Consider the following 13,198-nt stretch of genomic DNA (forward strand, 5'->3'; position numbering starts at 1 on the left):
TTATAACATTGAGGGACATCCCTTGAATTTTATAACATTCGATTAGCCAAAATGTTCCATTAATGTAAGATCGTCCCTCAAATTTTAAAATATCAATGATTGAACACTAAAATATTGAGGGTTGTTCTAGCTATTTCCATTAATTCGGGGAGTAAATTTATTGATTGACCAAATTCAAGGACGAATAAGCCTATTTATTCATTATTTTTCTTGTGCTATTTTTTATTTGTGATAATTGTTACTTGACTTCGACTGTATGGTAAAGTAATTGAGAATGCAGTGTGCAACAATTTTTTCTCTTTGGTGTTATCTTTGATGGTATAGTAATTGAAAAAAAATTAAGGGAACGAAATTGTGGATTTAAAAATTAGGGACTAAAATCTAGAAATTGAATAAATGAGAGATTAAAATTGCAATTAAGCCTAAAATGAAATAAGATTTTCGGAATAACAATTAGATTTAGATTAATCGATTAACTTAAAAAAATGTAATTGATATTAATTAATGTATTTAAATGAGTAAAATACCTTTAGTTATATAAAAACTATAAATTTTACGTGTCATGTGTCACACAAATGCAACATAATTTAAAATATACACATAGGAAGTTGACCGCGTGTCCCCGTGAGCTTAGCTCAGTTGATATGGACAATGCATAAAATATGCAAGGTTCGGGGTTCAAATCCCGGCTACCACCAAAAAAAAGGAAGTTGACCGTGACGATTGACCGTGAATTTTATTTTATTTTTCAACTAGTTACAAACCCGTGCTTCGCACGGGTTAAAGAACCTATTTTGTAAAAAAATTGTTTCAGAGGAAAAATGAGCAAATTAAGGAATATTGCACAAACATTAGAAATACTTATCAAAATATTTATCAAAGCTTTACCAGGTCTTGATTCATGAAAAAAGCATATATTTTGTTCATGAGATCGGGAAAACAACATAATAATTAAGATTAAACTAATTGGAACCAATGAAGGAACCAATGATGTGCAAATTACGATTACATTCGCATGACACAAAATGAACCAAAGAAACAACATTTCCAAGTTAAGATAGTTTTGGATTAGAGTTAACGGTAAGTCCAAAGTATTATACATTCAAGTACCCTACAGGCTAGAGTATAGAGTTCATGAAGAACAAAATGAGTAGCAGTCAAGTAGGAAAATAAAAGTATCTATAAATTGACAATGATGAAATGAATACTCATTACCATATTCGTAAACTCTTTCTTCAAACAAAGAAAAACAAAAACAAAAATTAAAACCCTCAAAACTCTACCCATCATTTCTGCACTTCATATCATATTTTTCTTCTTTCTAATATAGTGTTCTTCTTCTTGCTTGAAAATTAGTCTTAATTACTTCCTAGCTCTCCAAGCTGTTGTTGAAAACAAAGATCTGTCCTGCCAGGAAGTTACTACACAACCATTTTCTTCTCTCCAGCACAATCTCAAACTCTCCAACAGAGTTATACTTGATTTTAGCTTTAAGTCCTAGTAATAGTAATTTACTTCGCCATGATCTAAATTTTGAACGGGGACAGGACTGGATGTTGTCAACATAGAATCTAAAGACCCTGTTATTTCCTGAAACCAGAGGCAATTGAAGATATGAGATCCATATCACTAATAATTCAGGTATTCTTATAAATTTATGAGCATCTTAAAGATAAGAATCACCTCAAAGCAAAATACTCTCTAAGTTTCCAATTACATTACTTCATGAACTCGGTATAGATTGCTTCAGATCAAAATTTAGCAACAGCAGATCTGGACATACAGTATCCTTGCATGGAATTAAATGACATATATTAGTGAACATATAATCTTAGACATGTATCGATAAATCTAGCAAATACACTGTTAAATTAACAAATTTGTTTGACACATTAAGGCTACATTTTCTTCTTTATTTCTGTTTCTCAAGGTGAAAAGTGAGATTAGCTAAAAGGAGATATGACTACTACCTTCTAGATAAGCCAAGAACTCCAAGCTTGATTTGTAATTTTTCAAGAACTCTCGTCTTCCAGGAGAAAATGCATATGGTTTTCCCTTCTGAATGGCAAAGAGAACCTCTCTAAGGATTGAATTGGCAAAGAAGTCAAAGACGTGTAAACCTGAATTTTCTACACCAAATACCAAACTTTAGATATGTAAATATAATGGTTTGATATGTAAGCATGATTGATGTTAGCACAACCACAAGCATGACCATAAATGACCTAGCTAACAGTACATGTATGTGAAAGGTGGTTTAATAAGTTCTAATTTTTATAGACCAAAAAGGACTAAGGATTGCCTCAGCAAGCACTGACATGGTCCAAGAAACCAATGCAGTATGACAGATTAAGGCTCATATGGATCCTAAACCTAAAGTGGTAAGAAAAAGTTAGATGAGGTACCAGGTGAAGAAATATCCAACAAAAATTTGCATTCTTTATAAATGCGCTTAAAGGGACTTTACCAAATCCACATGAATCAAGTATCATAAACCATTTATCAAGTTTTTCGTGTATTTCCTTTCTTTCAGCTCCTGAATGTAATTTGCTGAATTTTTGCGTTTTTCTAAACGTAACGCAAGACCGCAACCCAACCACTAAATGGAAGATTTTGCAATTCTAGGAAACAGGAAAAATTAAAGTTTCTCACATTTAAATCCATTTAATCATATTTGACATCTTTGTCAAGAAAAGTATAAATCTCACATTCTTCGAACAGATTCGGAAACAATTTACCTTAATTACACATCCTTCCCCGATAACACTACCAGTGATATCAGCATCAAGCATCTTCGACGGAGGCAAATATCGCGGTTGAGTGTAAACTGGAGATGAAAGATCATAGAAACTGAAATTAATATCCATTGACACCATGACCAAGATGCTCTCACAAAGTGCATTGACATGACAATATCATGATTATATGTTATATAGCCTATTTATTTACCTGAAGTCAGGTACATCCTTTTTGGCGATTCCGAGATTTGCATTATTGAAAGCCTCAACGATACCAATGTCTTCCCGGTAGCCATCATATAAGTAAGCTTACACCTATGAATTTTTCACACCAATGTCTTCCTGAGATTTAAGCTATGAAAGTTCCATAGCAAGATTATACAGGTCAATTCAATATGATGCACATATTTATCAAACTCACATTCTCCACCACAATTCATATATAGTTTCAATCCAATTTTTTCAAACTCACATTCTTCACCACAATCCATGTATTGTTTCAATCTAATGAATTTAGTGGTACACATCATATTTATTGCTATAAGTCTCTAAAACGGCAACATGGTAGCTTAACAAATCTTAACATACATCATGCTAGGATTAACAAATGAAGATATTTGACAAATAAAAATGCAACAAATGATGCTTGTTAATAGAAACTTGAAACTTACCAAATACAAAAATATTAGAAAGCTAAGCTAAGACCATGATGAAATTCAATGCACACAAAGAACAAAGTTGATGCACATGCCAAAAACAATATATTAATTTAAAGAAGATTGAAAGAAATCCAAAATAGAGAATTTAAAGAAGAAGTTCAACTTCCCCAATCTAAAAGATATATAAAATTCTCCTCTTTTGTGCTATTTCCTTTTCCATCATCACCTGCTCATTTGTTTGCTCTTCCTACAAACACAAAATATGAAATTACTTATCAAAGCAAAACAAATATTGAGGTGGAATAAGTTATGATATCGCATCGTATAATCATCAACAAACATATTAACATTTCGAATAACATTAACTTAATATTCTCTATCCTAAACAGCCAAGTCAAGACAAAATATTCCCTATAATTTTTTTTTTTTTTATAAGTAAGCTCTAATATTTTAGGTTGAATGCAGAACTTTGAATAGGCAAACTGAAACAGTTTCGAAAAATGAACCCCTCAAGCCATAAAAATCTGTCAACTCAAGTCATGCATGGTCTCAGAACCATGAAAAAAGGAAGAAAATGACCTCTTATGAAGAAGAAAGTGAAGCAGTGTTTCCAGCTGAACTTAGATACCGTTTGGCCAAGGTTTTTTACAACTTGAAAGTTACTTCAAAACAAAGTTAAAATAAAGGCCTTTACGAAAGAAGCTAAAGTTGTTTGGTTTATTTGTTTTTTTAGTTTTAAAGTTATTTTTAAGTTAAATGTTGTTTGGCAAAATATTGTACAAACTGTGAATTTTTTTTTTATGGTGTCCGTGGTTCGAACCCCGGACTTGGCATGTATTTATGCATTGTTCCTATCAACTGAGTTAAGTTCACGAGGACAAAACTTTGAATTTATTATGAATTAACATAATAAATAAATAAATGTTTAAAATATTTTTTGAAGGCTAAAAATGTTAAAAAAATAAAAGATATATTTTTTACAAATACTATATTTACTCAATAACGTTATTTTGTGTAACATGAATACAAATTTGTATCATCATATAAATGACTTATTAAATATTTGAGTAGGAGAAACAATTTAAGGAGTGTGAAATAATAACATAAATAATATCAAAATAGTTGGTTTTTTCTATTTCAATTATCCTCTATAACAAATTTTGTTATAAGAATATCATATTTTTGGTGTCTTTTGAAAAGATAAGAATTTATATTATATGATATTATATTTGCTACATTATTGGTGTCATGGAAACAGATATGTTTAGTTTTTCTGAATAAGAAAAAGATATGCATAGTTTGTTACAATATAAAGGTGCAATATATATATATATATATATATATATATATATACATATATATATATATATATATATATATATATATATTAAGTATAATTTTTTTAGGCATCTATACCTTTTTTGAAGAAAAGACATCTACAATTTTACTTTTAATTAAAATCAAAATTTTATAAAAATAATCATATGCATTATACAATGCCAAAAAAATTATACGCATTAGCGTAACAAAAAAACAAACACACATAAAATATTACTTTAAACGCTAATGTGTGTGTGTGTGTGTATATTTGCGCGGTTGAAGAAATAAAATAAAATTATTTGGTATTCCTTTGAGAAAAGATAATAAAATTCCTTTAAAAAAAATAATAAAATTAAATGGAATTTCCTTAAAAAATTAAATGAAACGGTTCAAAAAAATAAAATAAAGTTAAATGGAAGAAAAAAACATATTGAAATATAATATTAAAAAAATAAAAGAAAAGGTTCCCAGCATGAGTTGAAAAGAGGTGCTTGTGAAATAAATTGTCGTGAATTAGTTTTTTTAAGTAACATTCAAGAACTTTTGGTCAAAGATCATTCCATTCAATTTTATACATTAAAAAAAGTATTTTTTTTTAGTAAGTACTTAATTGATACTGTGTTTCGGTGTTGGAAGCGGAAATAATGGGTTATATTATAGCAATGGAAATGGCAGCTATGCATCATTGGCGGTTCATTTGGATCGAGGGTGACTCTACCAGTGCCTTATTGGCTTTCTCAAAGCCCTCTTCGATTCCTATTTGGTGGCGGAACCGTTGGCACAACTGTTTTTCTCACGGTATGCAGGTGCTCTCCTATCACATTTTCCGTGAAGGTAATGGTTGCATAGATAAGCTCGTTAGTCATGGTTACATGGTTACAAACATTATCTGGTGGGACATTATGCCCGAGTTTGTTTGGGGGGGTTTCTTTAGGGACCGTTTGGGGTTACCTATTTTTCGTTTTTAGTAATTTTCATTTTCTTTCGAGGGTTTGGTTTGGCCCCTACATAATTTTCCCTTTTTTCTTATATAATATATGGGTGAGCGGTAGAGGATTGAAGTCCCCTTGAAATGTCGACCTAGTTGGGATGTCCAACGGCTCCTTGATGTCTTCCCCACTCTTGATTCAGTAAAAAAAAATTATTACTCATAATATGTGACGTAAAAGCTTAAAAATATTTCTAAAATTTATTTTATTTTATTATTATTAATATTTTTTCGTCAAGTCGTTTAGTGGCTGAAGCTCACACGGCTGAAGCTCACACATTTTAAATGTTGAGAAGTGTAACATATGAGTTAAACTCACGTAGACCATTTTATTATCAATTTATTAAATTGAAGAAAATCTTTGATTATTATGAAATATATTTTATATTTTGTAATTTTTATTGATAGTAACGAAATTCTTGCTTTAATTTAATTTTATCAAATAAAGTTTTTGTTTTAGGATGTTTATGCATTTTTTTTGGTAATCTATTTATAAAATCACATATTTATTTTCAATCGTAATTTGCTTTTAATCTCTCTCGTACCAAACTACTAAATAATATATTCTTTTCACTTTTTTCTCTATATTTATTTTCTTTATCAATCAAACAAAGTGTAAAGAGGACATAGACTAATTAACTTGTCCATATTTATTATTTCTTTTATTTTTCTCTGTGATTGAATTGAGTCATGTGAATTTTATTAAGAACTAAAATGGATATTCACTCTAAAAATAATTAACTGTGTTGACATCATGTATCGAACGCACACTATGAACTAACCTATATTCTTTTTCCACGAATATATATAAAAATGATAGGTTTTTTTGTAAAAAAAAAAATAAATAAAAAATGGTCGATTTAGTTATGTATACGGTCTCTATAAATATCAAGAATTTTGGTTTTAATTCCTATAATTTTTTAGGTCTAGCTGATATACTATTTCTGTTTTGGTGAGTACCACTCTTTACTTTTGGTCATTAATTGTAAATTTTATTGACATTGAAATAAGTTTTGGTAATATTTGTAGAATCTTAAATTTTAACCGAGCAATAATAGGTTGACCATCCCATGTGACATAAACCCCTTATACCTCCACACACAAAAGTATGACACGTTGCGACGTAGCCGTCACACACTCACCAACTTTGTCTCTCGCTCTCTCTTCTCCCTTGAGAGTGTACAAGGATGGTAAAAAAAAGATGTCAACTTATAATTAATCTAAATCTATCCAAATATGATGTGCAGCGAATATACTACATGGACCAATTTTGATGTCAACATATTTTGTAAGGACTAAAACAATATATTGAAGATCAAAAGTAAAAAGTGATATATTTGCAACGAACAAAACAAAGAAATAAATATTTTTATAGGGGCTGAAACTGAAAAAATGATATAATGCAAGGTTTAATAAAACCATGTTTAAACCAAAATGATATTAACTAAATATATTTTACTTTAAAAAAATTCATTTTAGTCTCTCTAAATATACTATATTTCGTTTTAAAGGGACTAGTAAATATTTGACCAAGGACACAAAATGTCAAATGAAAATACTTGAAAAACCATTGTTTGAAGATTTTTTGTTAAAGGGATTAGAAACAAAATATGATATATTTATGGGGACTAGCATTTTCCTTATTTTCTTTATTTAACGGCTCTAAAAATATACTTAACCTAAGTAACTTGTTTTGCTTGTATTCACTCTGCATCGTTTGGATTCAGTCACTAATTTCAATTAATCTTGCTCCTCACGCTTTCTTGCATTACTAGTAAACATCTTTTTTCCTCTTTAATAAACTTGAGTTACAAAAATTTTATTAACTTTTCATGTTTCATTGCATGGTTTGAATTGATCAAGAACGTTGTTGCACTCAGTCTTGCTCTTCATAGAAGGATCACACTTTCTTTTCTTGCTACATCAAATTCCATTACTGGTAAACATCTTTTATTTCCACTTTAATAAACTTGAGTTACAAAAATTTTATTAACTTTTCATGCTTGATTGCATGGTTTCAATTGATCAAGAACGTTGTTGCACTCAGTCTTGCTCTTCATAGAAGGATCACACTTTCTTTTCTTGCTACATCAAATTCCATTACTGGTAAACATCTTTTATTTCCACTTTAATAAACTTGAGTTACAAAAATTTTATTAACTTTTCATGCTTGATTGCATGGTTTCAATTGATCAAGAACGTTGTTGCACTCAGTCTTGCTCTTCATAGAAGGATCACACTTTCTTTTCTTGCTACATCAAATTCCATTACTGGTAAACATCTTTATTTCCACTTTAATAAACTTGAGTTACAAATTTTTTATTAACTTTTCATGCTTGATTGCATGGTTTCAATTGATCAAGAAAGTTGTTGCACTCAGTCTTGCTCTTCATAGAAGGATCACACTTTCTTTTCTTGCTACATCAAATTCCAATACTGGTAAACATCTTTATTTCCACTTTAATAAACTTGAGTTACAAAATTTTTATTAACTTTTCATGTTTCATTGCATGGTTTGAATTGATCAAGAACGTTGTTGCACTCAGTCTTGCTCTTCATAGAAGGATCACACTTTCTTTTCTTGCTACATCAAATTCCATTACTGGTAAACATCTTTATTTCCACTTTAATAAACTTGAGTTACAAAATTTTTATTAACTTTTCATGCTTGATTGCATGGTTTCAATTGATCAAGAACGTTGTTGCACTCAGTCTTGCTCTTCATAGAAGGATCACACTTTCTTTTCTTGCTAAATCAAATTCCAATACTGGTAAACATCTTTATTTCCACTTTAATAAACTTGAGTTACAAAAATTTTATTAACTTTTCATGTTTCATTGCATGGTTTGAATTGATCAAGAACGTTGTTGCACTCAGTCTTGCTCTTCATAGAAGGATCACACTTTCTTTTCTTGCTACATCAAATTCCATTACTGGTAAACATCTTTATTTCCACTTTAATAAACTTGAGTTACAAAATTTTTATTAACTTTTCATGCTTGATTGCATGGTTTCAATTGATCAAGAACGTTGTTGCACTCAGTCTTGCTCTTCATAGAAGGATCACACTTTCTTTTCTTGCTACATCAAATTCCATTACTGGTAAACATCTATATTTCCACTTTAATAAACTTGAGTTACAAAATTTTTATTAACTTTTCATGCTTGATTGCATGGTTTCAGTTGATCAAGAACGTTATTGCACTTAGTCTTGCTCTTCACAGAAGGATCACGCTTTCTTGCTACATCAAATTGCATTACTGGTATACATCTTTTTTTTTTCCACTTTAATAAACTTGAGTTCCACCACAATCTTTCTCTGTTTACACAAATTTGAGTAATGGTATTGTATTTTTTTATTTTTTTTTGCAGAAAATGGATTCCAACGGAAGTGCGAACCATAACCCCATCGCCCGAGCTCATGCACGCAGGGTCACTCAGGCTAGACTTGCTGGTGATTATCGAGCTAGAGCTCTTGCTTTCGGACAGGAACATGGATTTGGATTTTATGCAGCAAGGAATATTGGGGAGCTGGAATATGCTCGAGACGACATGTTAGCGATGCGGGCTTTAGATCTACACCGGACTCAGGTTATTTTCATTACGCACGATAATGAGCTTGTTGAAAGAAGACTCAAAGAACAGGCATTTGTCATGGGAGAGGTGAATAGATATTATGTGATTCTAACGGATCAAGAACCACTATAGGGAATTTTAGGATGTATATGATATATGGATTTGTAGATTTGGGACAACATAGAATGTCTAGTATGTACTTCAATTATTTTGGATTGTATAATTCGATTTGTGGCTTTTCGTTTTAGAACGTAGACCTGAAAGCACAATGTTTGACCCAAAGCATAGCTGTTGAGTTTGACCATTATAACTTGTGTCATTTAATCTCATGAGTTTATGAACAAAAACTCAAAATTGAGTTCTTTTTTTGCAGTGCTCTTTTACGTTTTCAAATTTTGTTCTCAATCCCTTTTCTACTTTTGCGTTTATCTGCATAGTTTGATGAATCGTGTCTTAGTGGTAGACTCTCATAGTAATGTGATACATGTTTTTATTTTGTTATGGTGTTTACTTCGACTAAATTAGGGCTAAATAAGGTTTTGCTCCTTTGTCATTTGGACCAAGGGTTTTTCTCATTTTATGTATAAAAAAGAGTAGCTAATAAACAAAAAATTAGTATATGGAAGATGTTAAGCGATTTCCAAAAGAGAGTATAGATAATAAACAAAAATGGTAATATTTGAATAATTGTGCGTCATCAATTACCTCTCCTAATTTTTTTTCCCGGGGTTGATTGTGATACAAAGGATGAATTTGTGTCTGCAAACACGTCAAAACCAGAAAGCGAAATTGCAAAGAAGAAAAAAAGTGTTAATCTTAGAAAAGAAAGCTCTTTAGGTACATATCAGTTCATGGAAATCCAAGGGAAAAAATAAAAAGAAGCAAGATGAAGAATCAACGTTGAGCAATATTAAATGGAAAATGCTATTTATCTAGAAAAATAGCATCAAGAATTTTTCAAGACACATGTGGCAAGTTTTAATTGCATGATTTATTTGTCCACTTCCTATTTTTCAGCCACACCTCCTTGAGATAGTAAATAAATCATCATGCAAAAAATCACACACATGGCAAGAGTTTATTAGCAGAAGAATAAAACTTTCAATTTCATGGTTTATGTTGTTAGGATTTTCATAGTTATTCATGTTAGGATTGCCTTTTCCATGATGTTGCGGTAAGAGTGCATACATATAACTCTTCATCTCTTAGTCTTCAACTCTATATCAATAAGAAATGATTTTAGAGATGCCACGTAGGCATAAACCTAGTTTAATATGGATGGATAATGACTCAAGTTTAGTTTATGAGGGGAGAGAAGCAAATGAAGGCCGACGATGTGTCTCAGTCAAATGTGGAATGGTTTGTGCTGGTCCATAAATTGACTCAGAACATCAACCAACACGGATTGCAATGATGGCCCATGTTAAGGTTGTTGAAATGCTTGCAGAGACGTCATCACCACGATTTAACGTGTCTCAGCATCACAATGCTAGCTTAAGGGTAACTCGTAGCTTTCCCTTTCATTTGTTGTTGTTGTAGAAATTCATACATTTCATAACACTACATCTCTTAGTCTTCAACTCTACACCAATAAGTAACCAAAAAAAAAAAAACTCTACATCAATAAATAAATAAAAAATATCCTTTTTTATGCTTTGAACGTTTATTTTTGCTAGATTAAGAGAGGGTGTAACTTTATGTAGGATCGAATAAGTTTGGTGAGAACTACGTTACCCTCTCTTGTTTAGGGGGTAATTACCCTGTCATGATATCAACCAATCAAAATGTAATATGCATAGACAACATTAAATGTCAAATAAATGAATCAATTTTTTCTAAAAATAAAATAGTTAATCTTAATCATAAGGTAACTTTTAATACTTTTAATTTTTATTTAGAGTAAATTACACTCCCATCCCCTCTTATATTAAAATATACACTTCTCTCCCTTTAAAAATAAAATCTACACTCCTCTCCCTATAAGATGCTTAAATTACAACCCTCTCCCTTAATAATTAAATATGTACTACACTTTAATCTATTTTAACATAAATAAATATTTTTATGATATATACTAATTTTGAACCACCATTTAAGAAAAATAAATTCATTTCTTTATAATTTAAATATCAATGGTAATTAAACTTAAATATTTTGCTATTAAGTTTATAATTTATAATATAAAACTAATTTTTAAATAACCATATTTTACTGTATTTAGTAATTATTGTAATTTTATTTTTTGGTTGTTTCATATTTTATAATAGGGTTTAAAACTATATGTTAATGTAATTGTGAATAAAAAATAGCGAAAAATATGTATTCAAATTTTGATTATGTTAAAATAGACCCGCAGTACTTTTTTTTTTAAGTGTGTTAGATTTTTTTTTTGCTAGATTATTAAAAAAATAAAATATTGAGGAAGTAAAGTGTAGATTTTTTTTGGTAGTGGCAGAGGTTCGAACCCCAAACCTTGCATATTTTTATGCATTGTCCATACCAACTGAGCTAAGCTCACGAGGACAGTGTAGATTTTAACATAAGAAGAGAGATGAATGTAATTCAAGCTTCTCTTAAGGGAGGGGAATGAAATGTTTTCTAATATGTTTGGAATAAGGGGGGAGGGGAGTGTATATTTTAACAAAAGAGGGGAGAGGCGTGAAATTCAAGAATCTTTGAGGGGAGAAGAGTGTAATTTATTCTTTTATTTAATTATATTAAGGTGTTCAATCTTAATTAATTTACACTACAAGATTATAACAAATAAAATTTTTACATCAAATTTCTTTCATCTGGATGTCTTTAAATTCATCACTTACATTCATAAAATTTCTTCCATTCCACAACCCCGAACCTGAGAACAAAAACATCTCCTTCATTCAAATTTCTTCTTTATTCTTCCCTATTGATCAATTCTTGTTTCTTTTTCGTTTTCTTCCCATTTTGATTGTTCAATTTTGTCGTTCCAAACTGCTGCAGTTTCAAATTATAGTGAGAATTGTCGTTGTTTCTAGAACCGCATCAGGTATCGTGACTTTTTTTTTTATTTAAGCAGCCAACCTAATAAAATCTGCTAACACACATAGACCTGCCTCACTATCAACCAAAGCCTTTAAGTCCAAACAAAAGAACAAAAGCCTCATGACATAACCATTTCAGCAGCAACCGAAAAAAAATGCTAGCAAACTCCCAAAACATCATAGCGGCAACACCTGTTAGCAATCCTTAAAGTATAACGGATGACTTACTCAATTGTTATAATTAACTACCTCACAACCAAGAAAAATCAAATCAAAAAGAAAAATCAACTCACCTTACCTGATGTGGTTCTGGAAATAACGGTAATTCTCACGATATTTGGAATCAAACGAACGACGACGATTTTCACGAAAATTGAAAAATGCGGCAGTTTAGAACGACAAAATTGAACAATCAAAATGGGAAGAAGAAATTTTATGAATGTAACCGATAAATTTAAGGACATTCAGATGAAAGAAATTTGATGTGAAATTTTAATTCTTCTAAGCTAGTCTTGTAGTGTAAATTAATTAAGATTAAACACCTAAATATAATTAAGGCAAGATTACATTAGGGGTCCTTTATCTTATTTTTTTTGTAACAATTTGGTCATTTATCTTTATTTTTTTTCCCGTTTAGGTCCTTTATATCTCTTAAAAGCACACATACATCTTTTTTCTCATTTTTATTAAAAAATACATAACACTACTAGAAAAATTGAGAATAGAGACGGGCGAAATCTGTCTCTAAAACAAGAAAAATCTGTCTCTAAATAAGTCTGAGACGGAATCAGAGACGGAAATAGGCATGTCTCTATTTTCGTGGTCGCTAAAGGCTTTAGAGACGGAATTATAGTTTCCGTCTCTATCAGAGACGGAATAAATCTGTCTCTAACTTT

The 13,198-nt window shown here is 30.5% G+C and overlaps 1 pseudogene; it reads right to left on the reverse strand.

Moving 5' to 3' along the window:
- Positions 1-1,362: 1,362 nt before the first annotated feature.
- On the reverse strand, positions 1,363-3,034 carry LOC146908331 (uncharacterized; annotated as a pseudogene).
- Positions 3,035-13,198: the final 10,164 nt, after the last annotated feature.

The sequence above is a fragment of the Medicago sativa genome, chromosome 7 (genome assembly GCF_051527215.1).
Source record: "Medicago sativa cultivar Bolivia chromosome 7, Bolivia_mono, whole genome shotgun sequence".
NCBI classification, from domain to species: Eukaryota; Viridiplantae; Streptophyta; class Magnoliopsida; order Fabales; family Fabaceae; genus Medicago; species Medicago sativa.